Raw genomic sequence first — 13232 nt, forward strand, 5'->3', positions numbered from 1 at the left:
AACCCTACACGGCGTTATTCTTCTCTATTCACTCCAGTGAGAGAGTGAGAGGGACAGAGAGAGCAGTGCTGGGTGAGAAAGGAGTGGTGGGGGAGTGTCAGGGTGAGATAAGGGAGGAGAATGCCTGGGAGAGAGAACAGATTCCTATTAAGGAAATTTCCCTCCTTCCGTGATGTATGAACGAACTGGCAATCATGACAGCGTTGCATGCATCTCTCCAGTGCTCTGGCTTAAATGCAGCTAAAGAGGCCATGGCACAGGCCGTGCTCTGAGAAAGCTAGTGAATCTGTATAGTTCAGATGGACACAGGGCCTTTAATGTTTCATAAAGTAGTTTCAGTTCATATCAATCGTTCTGCACATGAAATATTTAAAACCTACTTGTTTATTGAAATATTTAACGCTGCGGGCTCTGTTCAAGCTCCAAGATGCTGCAAGAGACTCTCGGCCGGCTACAAATTAAAGCATTTCTGCAAATCCTGATGAAAATAAGATTACCAATGAGGGCCTGAGATCCCATGACTGAAGTACAAACAGGCCACCACCGGAACACACTGGCTAAGAAATCACTGAACGTTCAATGAAACTATGGTCCAATGAGATTCATCTCTCTGAGCTGTGAAGCTGACGTAAACCAAAACACATCGAATGGAATATTTTATCTTTCCTTTGATAGCTCACAAGTGTGCCTCTTCTGGTTTTGGTGTTACTGAGGCCTTTTAAAACATAAAAATACGAAACGGAAGCCTGATCTACGGTATGTGCCATCTTATACTATTTAGTATTACCGGCCGCTATTTGATAACAGCTTTAAAGCATTGTCTGTGAGGCTCTTACAGATGCTCTTTGACCGTACTTTAAAGGGCAGTGTGTATATGACCAGCAGGGTCTCCTGAAGGATGTCTGTTCTAATGAGAGCAGGCCGAGCGGAGCCAAATGCAGTCTGATCTGTGATGTCACTGGTAATATGCTGGCAGGCCATAACCGCTGGCTGGCTGAGCGGCTCTTACCACCGCGTTATTAACACAGATCAGTGTACCTGCCTCTCTTCAAACACGATAAGCTTCAACACACAGCTCTCCTCAGTTCACTGCGAGAGCTGCCTAATACCCACCAATAGGAAATTAAAATCTCAGAGTGGTGCTGCCATCTTAGCCAGTCCAACCTTGGATAGTTAAGGTACAGCAGGCTTCTGACCTTCCTGGAAGAAATGCCTTTAAAATAAGACAAAAAAACTAGCAACTAGTGTGTTGGTGCTTTGAAAGGATATTTTCTCAAGTCTGGTTTAAAATAATCAACATCCCTCCACTCAATACTGGCCATAAAGAGGTCAACAGGCCTCTTTCTGTATAACAAATGTATTCTGAAGTGCATCTGATGTTAATATGAGGTCCTCATATCCTCGCCTAGTCAAATAAAGCATTAACCTTTGCTGCAGCTTCATCAAAAAGTGCACTCTTGTTAGAGTCATAACTCAGAGTCAAATCTGGACACTCCTCGAGGATCTCCCAGTTCATGAATAAATGTCCAGAAATCCACTTAGGAATCATAGAAAAGATCCTACTTACAGCTCCAGAACTCCCTGAAAATCATCAGGCTTTTAAGTTTCTTCAGTATAAAAATACTTCAGTGATAGTTGTCTGTACATCCATGGGTACAATGTAAACAGAAACACTGCTAACAGCTAATTCGGCATACTTTTAATCGCGTCAATTTGCCAAAATACGATCAAATTTACAGCAAGACAAGGTTAAAGTTGGAGCCTCCAGTGTAACATTATTAAGTATTCATTATTATGTCATACTCTCTGTATATGTCCAGCAAAACATACACATCAATATATTTCTTTGACATTACTCAGGATGTCCAAACAACATGGTTCTTACATTTCTGGAACACTGACACACACTTCATTCACATATAGATATTTGCTAATCGACTCAATTTCTTATTGCATTAAAAAAAACTTGTGGCAGTTCTGAGTAGCTCAACCTATTCTGAAAATAATAATGTATGACATGTATGGCTGAGACATGGAGTAACTCTGCTAAAAGCCTGTAAATAAAGAGAGGAAACAAACAACAGACTTACAGTCTTTTGGTAGAAAATTCCATCTTTTGTTACTATCACTTTTGCAGCAGCTCAGCAAAGAAACGCTGTCTTCGGAAACATTAAAAGGGAATTTTGTACTAAAAAGACTAACTTTGCAAAAGACTCACTTCATTTGTCTACATACCCCTGACTGCGGAAGATTCACTGAAGTCACAGAGTTGTGGAATGTATTTTTGCACAGAACAAGGACTGTGGGTTTTACCCCGACTCTGCTCCATTAATATCACATTAGAACGGGATGTCATCACCGCCAATAGAGAGGGAACGATAACGGCATCCAGCTAGTCTGTAAATGTACAACCCTGATTCCAAAAAAGTTCGGACACTGTAAAAAATGAAAATAAAAAGAGAATCAAATTATCTGCGAACCAAATGTGTTCAACAACAGCAGTGTTACAAAGTGTTCCTCAGCCCAAGTAGTAACATCCTTTGTATAATCATGTGTTCACTAAGTGTTGAACCTCGTTCCATCCTCGCTTGTGAATGACTGAGCCTTTCCAGGATGCTCCTTTCATAACCAATCATGATACTATCACCTGTTATCAATCAACCTGTTTACCTGTGGAATGATCCAAACAGGTGTTTTTGGATTATTCCACAACTTTCCCAGTCTTTGGTTGCTCCTGTCCCAACTTGTTTGAAATGTTTTTCTGCATCAAATTCAGAACAAGCAGATATTTACAAAAATCAATGAGGCTGACGAGGCAAATATTAAATATATTGTTTTCATACTGTTTTCATTTGAGAATATGTCAAAAAGGAAATGATCACATTCTGTTTTATTTATGTCTTAAACAGCCAACTTCTGGCTTTGGGATTGTGCATGTGGATATGTGAGCATTGTTTACGACATCCTTTAGTACAGAATGATCTGAATAAATAACATATGGTAGCTCCCTCCTGAATATCATTAAATAGCCTCATAACAAACAGGAATTTAAAAAAACAACAACAGAAACAGCTGCTTGTGCAGATCATTTGATTTTGCAATCTGTGGTCTGCTCCAACTTTCAAAGCCTGTCCTGGGTCACAAGCAAGTCAGCTGTTAAGTGCCCCTTTTGAGAGAGATGAAAGCAGCGCTCACAAAAACAAGTAAATTTAGTTAAGGACACAATCAAAAGAAATAACAGATTGGCATACAAATCCAGGGAGTCTTTGTTGTTGCCCTGCAGGACCCAGTGGAAACGATTAGCAGGCTGAGAGATCGAAGGCAGGCAAACTCTAACATGTGCTATTGTTGAAGCTTTCATGAAGTTTCGCTTAGCTTCACTTCTGCAGATCTGACGAGCCTGAGGAGCCATATACAAACTTCTAAGATGTCTGAACCTAGAATAGCACACAGACAAGTTACTGTCTGTTGTCACTGCATTCTCAAATCTCATAAATATTTCATGCGTTGTGTTCCCTGATACTGAGATTGCGGCTGACATTACTTTCAATATTTCATTATTCATAGACATTTGAGAAGACAGAGATGAGGCGATAAGATGAGATTCGGACTAGAGATGGAAAAGGAAAGAGTGAGCTCAATAAACCTATGTTTTCTTTATAGGCCATGTGCTGTTTCAGTACAACGGCAGCCTGTGTGTGTCAAAGAGAAATGATGTTTTAAAAAGGCCTTTGTAAATGTGTAAATCAGACCGAGGCATTAGTCTACAATCCCTCTGAGCTGTGTTAGTGGAGCGGCACCACATCTCTGTTTGTCAGCGCTGAGGAATTGCAGCTGTCGAAAATGATGCGGTCCCATTAGTGACGGAATCCAAGCTGAGACGGAGCCAGACAGAAAGCCGCTGTGGGGACAAGATGATAACAAGGTACTCATTGGAGATGTGAGGGATGGTGTTTGTGCATCACTCTCGGTGTGCGTCTGATGAGAACGGGGCAAGAGGAAGCGATGGAGGGGTTAAGATGAAGAGAGACAGAGAGAGAGAGAGAAGGCATGGAGAAGACGAAAGAGAGGGAAAAAGGATGGGGGGGTTGAGCAAAGACAGAGAGAGAGAGAGAGAGGAAAACAATGGGACTGGGGAGCAAGAGGGAGTGAGTGGGACAGTAATCAGGGGAAGGTAACACTGAAACAGACAATCAAAGCAGTGATTGAAGCAAGTGAGTTGGCAAAAGACGGTGAGAGAGCAGGACACAGAGGCCCGGTGGCCAGTTCCCTGAGAGATTGGCAGGTTTATTCACAGGGAGTTACTGATCTCTCATCTCGCAGACTGTTTCTCTGCTGAGGTAAGCCATGGGCGTCGTAGCCGGATAAAAACTGCAGGAAGTAATGTTGGACGATCCTTTCTGTTTTCATATCGTCCAATCGGGGTTACTCGAGATCTCGAGGGGGGTGTAGGGGGAGTTATATCACAGCATGCCGGTGAAATGCCAGCATGAGCCACTTAGTCTTAATGTCAAAGAAAAAACGTAACATCTTGCATTTGGGGATATTATGGGTTTTGCCCAGATGCCAAAGGTGAGCATAAGGACATTACACAGCGTATCGGCGAGCTGTGTAAAAGATGTGTGCGGTCTGTGCTCAGTGCAGCAGCATCACAGCATGATGCTCCATTTTACATCTTACCTTTAAAGTCATCAACCCAGTCATATCCACAACCTTAACTGCTGTTATGGATTGCAGAGCATAGTTGTGGTGGGCAGGCTTATGGACAAGGGAGATGCAGAGTGCCAGATCAGTGGAAAGAGACAGCAAGCTGGTTTGTAATTAAGGATCAAAAATTCACTCATCATTGGCGCTGATTAACGGGGCTCAGAGGGCGGACTCCACCAGAAACATATTTAAATGCACAGTAGGGCTTAGAGTCTACAGATTATTTGATATCATATTCGTTATGACAAGACAGTTAAAACTGGCTTAACAACAGAGAGGAACACCAATTGCTGATCAGCATTTCAGTCATCGATATACGATCCAGTACTCGGCACAAGCCTAGTAGGAGGCTAAAAGCTAAACAGACAGCAGTGTAGCTATTAACTCTGGAATATTAATTAAATAGCAATGTGAAATTAGGATTTGTAAATTATCCTCTCCATCTGCTATGTAACCTCTCTTCGAGTTTATGAAAGTTAACAACACCAGGCAAGACTGACACGCCATGTTGTCATGATTTCAAATGATTCACCACAACCCTCCAAGGCTCAACTCTGGTACAAGTCAAAGCAGTGTTTACTGTACCTAAAAGCAGGGCTGGATCAACTTGCTATGGGGCACCGGGGCCATTGATATAAGACAGGGCTTCAAGATTGGGTAAACATGTAAAAGCCACCTTAGGGCCCTCACCATTCAAATTTTGCTTCCAAACAAATTTTGAGTTAAAAAGTAAATCACAGTAAAATCACTTCAGAACCAAGGCCCAGCCCACGTTTCTAAACCAAGGGAACAGTTTAAACCTTGGATCAGTACTATGTTTGGCTCACGAAACTGGAAGAAGCAGCGCACAACTGTCATTTATGACAGAGATAACAGCTTCAGTTAGGCAGTGCAAACACTAAACAAAGAAGTCGCAACTCAAATAAAAATCAAATGTTTTGATGCAGCTATTGGGCTGGTTTTGTTTTGGTTAATCACTAATTAATTAATCACTATTCATTCATACATCAGGACACCAACACAGGAGCTAACACACCAGAAGAGAGCATCAGTGAAGAAAGGGCTTCCAGCTGTTTTCAGGTGAACTTAGAGCAACAAAACATACAATTCAATGACATCCCATTTCTATAGAAGTGCTTGCATGCTTTAATTCAGCTCTGCATGTGCATCGGCACAAATGATGATACGCACAGGTGCTAAGCAGCGCATGTCCTCTCAGTGCTGAATGCTAAAGGCAAGTTCGTGCTTCTGTGTGCACATGAGCGTCTACTGTATGTGAGCGGCGTATCTGTGCATTTGAACGTGCATACTAAAGGTGGGATTGCATAATTACTGCTATAGAAATATAATTACAACCTTGAAATGTGGCAATTATATGTGGTAATTACACAGGTTGCATGAGTCTGACTTCTATGAGCAGCGGAGTGGATGACAGCTTCCGATCCCCATGAAGTCTTGCAAGGCCGTTTATTCCATGTTATATTAATAGCACCTCTCTTGCTTTCATAGGCAGGACGCCTTGTCTTACTGCTTGAGCTAATTATCATGGCATTAGGCTGTACTTCACTCTCTTTGTCCTTGGCGGACTTGCCAATAAACCCAGGTGGATTGTGATCGTCCAACAGCTGTTTCTGATTCTCATTTGATTATGCATCCCCAGCATTTATTTGTTTATTTATTTATTTCTGTGAGCGTGCTTAATTAAGTTTTTGGTGATGGCTCCCAAATCACTTTTAAGCCAATAAATTGGATCGTCATTTGCAGTCAAACTGTGGTTTAATCGTAGCACAGTCGTGTTATGACTGCAGATGAAAAATCGAATAAAATGGGCAAACAGACAATGATGAGATGACAAAATGATGAAGCAATTTCCGACAGCATTTGTGAGTGATCCCCAAAGGTAGGACGTTTACTTGTTGTAAGTGTTGCACAACCACAAATGTGCTTTTACAATTCCAGTGCTCCCAGATAAAGCCAATATGGGGAAATTAGGTTCTTTTTTTAAATCTAAATGTTTCTTTTTTCTTTGTTTACAACATAATGTTCCTAGGAGGACACATTATCCCCGCAGAGATGTGTTGCACATTTAAGATATTTTTAACTTAGTATACTAGTGCATCGGCCAATTAAAGCCACAATTAATGCAGCAGCGATGTGCTTCCAGGAAAATGTGAAACTTAACACATATGACAAACAAACAGCCGGGATCGAGCTCCTCACAAAAAGAGGCTGAACCACCAAAAAACAAAGGTCAAAAGCCTCTGATTGTGCTTTGGAAATGTCATTTCTATGAAATTCACTTTGCTGGCATGTTTGTGGGCTGTACTCTGATTGTGTTTCTCCACAGATTCTCTTGCCCCCAATGTACTTCCATCATCCTGCCCCACATGATTGGGAAATGTAATTTCTTCTCGTTGAATGAATGGGTTGGAGGGCACATGATCGTCCGCTCGGACGATGCATGTCTCTGTCTTGGAGCAAAACACACTGTTCACAAGGACATGCTAAATTAGCAAAAAGGTCAAACAGTGCACAGCAGAGAGGGAGGTCTTTACAGAAACTGTTTGTCAGTTTCTCTGTGGGTGTCCAGATAGTGTTTCTGGGTACAACAGGCGACTGAACAATAACCTTTTTATGGACAGGAGAAATAAGATTTTCTTTCCTTTCATATAAACATTGCCTGCCTGCTTTAGTTGGTATTGCACATATGGCTCCAGCCATTCAAGAATATCTGAATTACGATCCCCTTTTCACTTGAAAATATAAGTTCTTCTATAGAAAAAGATATAGAAAACAAAGGCTTCTCATGTCTGGCCTCTTCCTCTGGCCTCATTGTGCTTTTATATCAACTGGAGAAATGTTATACTTCTGAAAAGGAAACAATCCATTTAAGCTGTGTTTGAAACTCCAGAGCGGTTGGCAGTAATGTGCTTGTGACTTGTTAGCAAACCACAGATAAATCCAAAATAAGAAAGCTCTCTGCTCCAGCAAAGGAAATGACAACAGTGGGCAGAGTGGTGGGTACGCCCTAATGCTATCAGTTCATTGCGTCTGACACAAACTGGAACAAAGGACCCCATAGTTCTTCCAGCTACAGCAAAAAGGGCAGTAGCAGTAAATGGAAGCAGGCAAGCATGTTAGCCTGTAGTGTCCACATGCAGGGATACAGTTGATGATCTGTCAAGGCTACGGCTCCTCCTGCAGCAACGTGTGCTGAAAAATGGTGACGATGGTGCTTGGTGCATTACAACAGTGCATGGGCTCATTAGCCTTTCCTTCAGTTCACCAGTTCCGATTATGAATCCTTTCATCATTTCTTCAAGTGTGTGTGTTTTTACTGCCAGTGACAGTTTGCATATGTGTGCGCATGTGAGGATGACACCATACAAGCAGCGTCCATGCTGCTCTCACAGTAAGGATGTTTGTTAAAACCAGACTCCTTCTGTTGTTTTACTTATTCTATTCAGGTACCTTCAATTGGCAGTCATGTGTCTTGTGTCGGATTGCTAAAATGGTTTCACGGTTTTGACATCTGATGACCGTGAACATATTATGGGTCAGTTTGTGTGAGAAAAAGCATCTTTTATCCCAGCAGTCTCAGGTAGTCGTTTTGAGTGGGCAGTCTTCCAGACCAGTTAGTACAAGAAAATAACTGAAATAAAAGTATTTTCCCCTTCCCATAACTAACTTGACATGTTGTAAGCCAGTATGAAAACATGATGCGATGAGGGGATCATTAGACCATGAAATTGAGCAATGCTACTTGGCCTTGTATAAAAATTTGTTGGGAGACAAAGGAGGAAAATAAAGAGATACAGGGAGAAAAAATAGAGCAAGAAAGACTGCTGTTGTTGTCAAGTCCTCCAAATAAAACAACAAAAACACGAACAAGAGTCTTTATTCCAACAGCCGCTAGAGGGCTTTGTCATCCGAACATTAACATGCATAGTTTTGGAGCATTTGCTAAGACAACTGATTATCTTGTTTTTCTTAGAGGGACAGTCTCGCATTTCTGTGTCATGCTGATAAACTGTCAAGACCCTGGTCTTGGCTAATGTCTCTTGCAAAGAACTCTAAGACTTTTATTTTTAACACCCCTCCCACATCACTCCTCCTACTGCTGCATTTTTTCTGGAGCATTTTCTCCTGTAGCTGCCATTGTTCATGTCTTTTCATGGCAAGATTATACTCAACTAGCTGCTTAAGACATTATTTCATGCTCATCAGTAAAATAAGTGTTGGGTTCATCCCATTTGGAGCTAACTATTAAAACCCACACACTGCCTGAGGAAGCCGTTCTTCATTTTGGAAAAGATGTTTACTTGCTTTCTTGCTGAGTGTTAGATGAGAGGACTGATACCACTCGTGTCTGCGTGCCAAGTGTCAAGACAGAGCTGGGTGTCCCTTAAATCCTAATTGACACCCAGAATTAGCACAAAGACTGGATGCAGGGTCAGGAGCAGTGACTTCTTGGAGTGTTGACTCCAGAAAGTCTCTGTTGCTGCCCAACAGATAGCTAGCCATATGACCTCATGCGTCATTTTCACACATCTTTTGTACACATTAAACAAACGTGAGATATAGTAACATGTTAATGAGCTTTAGAGGAGTTGGCAGACAGATTTTAATATTTTTTGGCAGAACCAGGCTAGCTGTTTCCCCATTTCAAGTTGTTATGCAAATATAAGCTAACCGTTTCTTGGTTATATCTTCATATTTAGCCTAAAAAGATGAGAGTGGTATCACTGTGTGAAAATGCATTTGAATTTAGAAGTTTCTCAAATCTCACATGTCCTTGAACGTAAAAGAAAGGAGATTTTTTTAAAGCAGTCCCCGCTCGCTGTACCACATGACAATAATATAACTTTGCCAACAAAAGAAGGAGATACAGTATGCTCTCTTGCAGGCAAGCAAGTTCAACCTCTGCATCGCAGTAAAATGAATGAAAGCATCGCTCCCACCTGGAGAGCAGAGCATGGGTCATGTTTTTGGACTTCTCCAGTGCTTTTCAACATGATCAAGCCATCACATGGGGGGGAAGCTGGAAAGAGTCGGAGTAGACTGGCACCTGGCTGTGTGGACCGCCGACTACCTCATCAACAGGCCGCAGTATGTGAGGCTTTGCCACTGTGTGTGGGATGCGGCAGTTTGCAGCACCAGGGCTCTGCAGGGTACTGCACTCTCTCCTTTCCTTTTCACCCTCTACACATCGGACTTTATACACAACACAACCAGCTGCCACCTCCAGAAGTTCTCCGACGATACAGCCATCGTTGGATGTGTATCATGATGGATGCATTGGTGGTTCAGTTGTAGAATTCCTCGTCTGCCACGCGGGAGGCCCGGGTTAGATTCCCGGCCAATGCAACGCACTTGCTTTTCCCAAATTTCCCTGGCTGGGGATAAATAAAGTTTTATCTTATCTTTTATCTTATCTCTTATAGGTGAACCATTTGGAATACATGGAAGTCATTGCTAACTTTGTCAACTGGTGTGGACTGAACCACCTGCCCGTCAGCGCCAGCAATACCAAGGAGATGGTGATAGATTTCCGATTGCGGAGGAGTATAAATACCTGGGTGTGTACCTCAACAATAAACTGGACTGGTCCAACACAGATGCCCTGTACAGGAAGGGCCAACGTAATCTCCATCTGCTGAGAAGACTGAGGTCCTTTGGCGTATGTAGGACACTGCTGAAAACCTTTTGTGACTCCGTGGTTGCATCTGCAGTTTTTTACGCAGTGGTCTGCTGGGGCTGTGGAAGCTCTGAGAGGGACAGAAAGAGACTTAATAAACTGGTCAAGAGAGCTGGTTCTGTCCTGGACTGCCCTCTGGACACCATTGAGGACGTAGGTGAGAGGAGGATGTTAGCCAAGCTGACATCTGTGACTGACAACCCCTCTACCCCCTGCATGACGCAGTGGGGGCCCTCAGCAGCTCCTTAAGTAACAGACTGCTGCATCCACTCTTCAAGAAGGAACACTACAGCAGGCCCTTCATACCAACAGCTGTCAGAGTGTTCAACTCCAGCATTGCTTAATGTAGCACTGGGTCCATATTCAGACTTTTTACGCACTGATGTGTGATTTATCATACACAAATTACCTTGTGCAATATTACTTTTTTTCACTCTCATTAAGTACACAACTCATGCATACATACTGATATTCTACAGTGACACATATATATTTATTACTGTGCAATAGTGTAAATGCTGTACTTACTTTATCCATACCCACCACATGCAATTTCTACCTCTGTGCAATTTGTGTAAAAACTGTGAAATTCTATAGAATTTTTGACACTATATTTTTATGGCAATATTTCTTATGGTTCTTTGTGGCAATATATATTTTTGACATATTTTTACTTTTATATAGTCATTTGTATAAAATGTACATATACACAGTCAGCTTTTATTTTGTATTTCTCTATTCTGTTGCTATTTTTTTCCTACTGCTATTGCCTGCTGCCTGTAACACTTAAATCTCCCCCAACTAAAGTCTTATCTTATCTTATCTCATCTTATTTAAGTGACTGCCAAAAGGGCAAGGAGCCAATCGAACAACTTTTAGTAGTCTGTTATTATGTTAACAATGGTAGCTGTAATGTTATGTGTGATTAGATGTGATAAATGCGCAGAAAACCATTAGCATGCCTCTTCACTCGCACTCATCATCAGCCTTGGAAGAGAGAGCTTCGTAACCTCCACTCCACTGGGCTAAAAGCTACATGGACAAGCATAGCAACAGTATCCAAGGCTTGAATGAGGCCTGTGTCACAAACGCTGACAGCCCTTTCAATCTGAACATGACGGAAAATGTTTCGCTGTACACCACCATGCCAGCCTGAGCAGCATAATAAACTTACACACCGACATACAGTGTAGTGCACTTCTACGTCTCACATACTGCAGAGTAAAAGCTGCAACATTTTAGAAGCGGTTGTGTGAGGGGTGTAGTAAGGCAATAAAAAACAGTGTTGCTCCATGGAGTGTAAAATGGGAGGGTTTGGCAGTGTGCAGAAAGGGAGGACAGCAGGGGAGAGGAGAAGGAGCGCGGGTCGCTGGGGTAATTTAGCTCTGATCGCAGTGTATGGTCGTGAGGCCCGGGGAGGGAAGCCCATGCATCACACTGTAGCTGTGTCCAGGGTGCACTCTTATGATTGATCACCTCACACCCCGCTTTAATTTAAAGTCAATGGCATCTATAGATACCTGTCAGAGCGGAGCAACCTGTAATGTCTCCTCACAGGCCAGGACCCTCAGTTCTCTGACTGAGGAGCCGCCAAAGACCGAGCAGAGTTTTAGCAGCCAAGGAACAAAGGATGGAGAAAGGGAGAAAACCCGGTAATCACTCATCCAGCTGTTTTATTTCTGGCAGCTGTGACAGAAAGTGTAAGGTGTTCACCGGTGATTTGAGTCAACGATGGATTGCAGCAGGTGAAACTCAATGCAAATATAATTGAAGGTAAATCAGATTTGTTGTCCAAAATATCTGATTATATCATGTAATTCAGATTTTGTTTTTAATCTGGTGAGGATGGTAACCAAAGTGGCCAGAGTTACCAAACTGAAACAACTCTCACAGTATGCCTCCTCTACTCTTGAGAGTACTTATGTCGCTCTAAGCCGGCTCTGGCTTAAATTGCTTCTTGTGTATTTTTCACCTTAATCTTAATATCAGAGGGAGAGGCAGAGAGACATATAGGGGTATTACAGATGACAAATGAGATAAGTGTAAAATAGTTCCCTCTTTGTACCTGGCAAGTCTGCAACTTTCTGTATTACAAATGACAGCAGGCCTCACAGGGACATAAGATCACACCCATTAAATGATTCATATCCTTCAGCAATTACATTTTATTTTTGGCAACGAACTTATGGGCCATCTAAATCATTGAAATAAGAACAAGGAGGTGATGCTGTCCTGCTTGAGTGCCAAATTACATCCCTAGATTTATGATCATACAATTGAATGTGTTTTTCTCCTGTATCCCAATCGTTCATAATACAACTGAAAACAGCATCATAATAAGAATTGTTTTAAAATCAATTAGTTCTTCATCATCTAGATGATGCAAAAGAAATTTTCTCTTCTTTCACCCCCTTATTTCAGCACAATACCGGACTATGCCCTCCTCTTATAAACAGGTTCTGTCTTGTGGCCTCCAACTATAACTATCATTAAAGCAGACCCTCCGGGCCCCTGCTGGCAAAAACATAGTCTGATTCGGTGTCCCCGACCTCCATTCTCGCATTTATAATGCAGGGCCTTGCCCCTGAGGGCATGACAGGCACCTACTGGGCTTCAGGAAGCAAGCAGCCTGGAGCAGGAAAGATATGAATACTTGACACCTCTCCAGGTTTAAGGTCATGTACTGTGGGCACTTCATAGCCACACACACATACACATGGGACCCTGGCCGTATATGGACCTGATGTGTAGGATCTGCGGGTTTTCCCGTGAATGCCTCCATATGGACACGGTGTGTTTACAGAGGCACACGGTGGCAGCTGAAGAA

General features: G+C 42.3%; 1 protein-coding gene and 1 non-coding gene across 2 annotated transcripts in view; one reads left to right on the forward strand and one right to left on the reverse strand.

Moving 5' to 3' along the window:
- Positions 1–13232, reverse strand: part of LOC121622182 (MAM domain-containing glycosylphosphatidylinositol anchor protein 2-like) — a 162344-nt gene that overhangs the window by 128176 nt on the left and 20936 nt on the right. The gene's annotated exons all lie outside the window — the stretch shown is intronic.
- On the forward strand, positions 10003–10074 carry trnag-gcc. The gene has a single exon. It is a non-coding gene; the product is annotated as a tRNA-Gly (tRNA).

Source organism: Chelmon rostratus, chromosome 18, assembly GCF_017976325.1.
Source record: "Chelmon rostratus isolate fCheRos1 chromosome 18, fCheRos1.pri, whole genome shotgun sequence".
Classification (NCBI taxonomy): domain Eukaryota; kingdom Metazoa; phylum Chordata; class Actinopteri; order Chaetodontiformes; family Chaetodontidae; genus Chelmon; species Chelmon rostratus.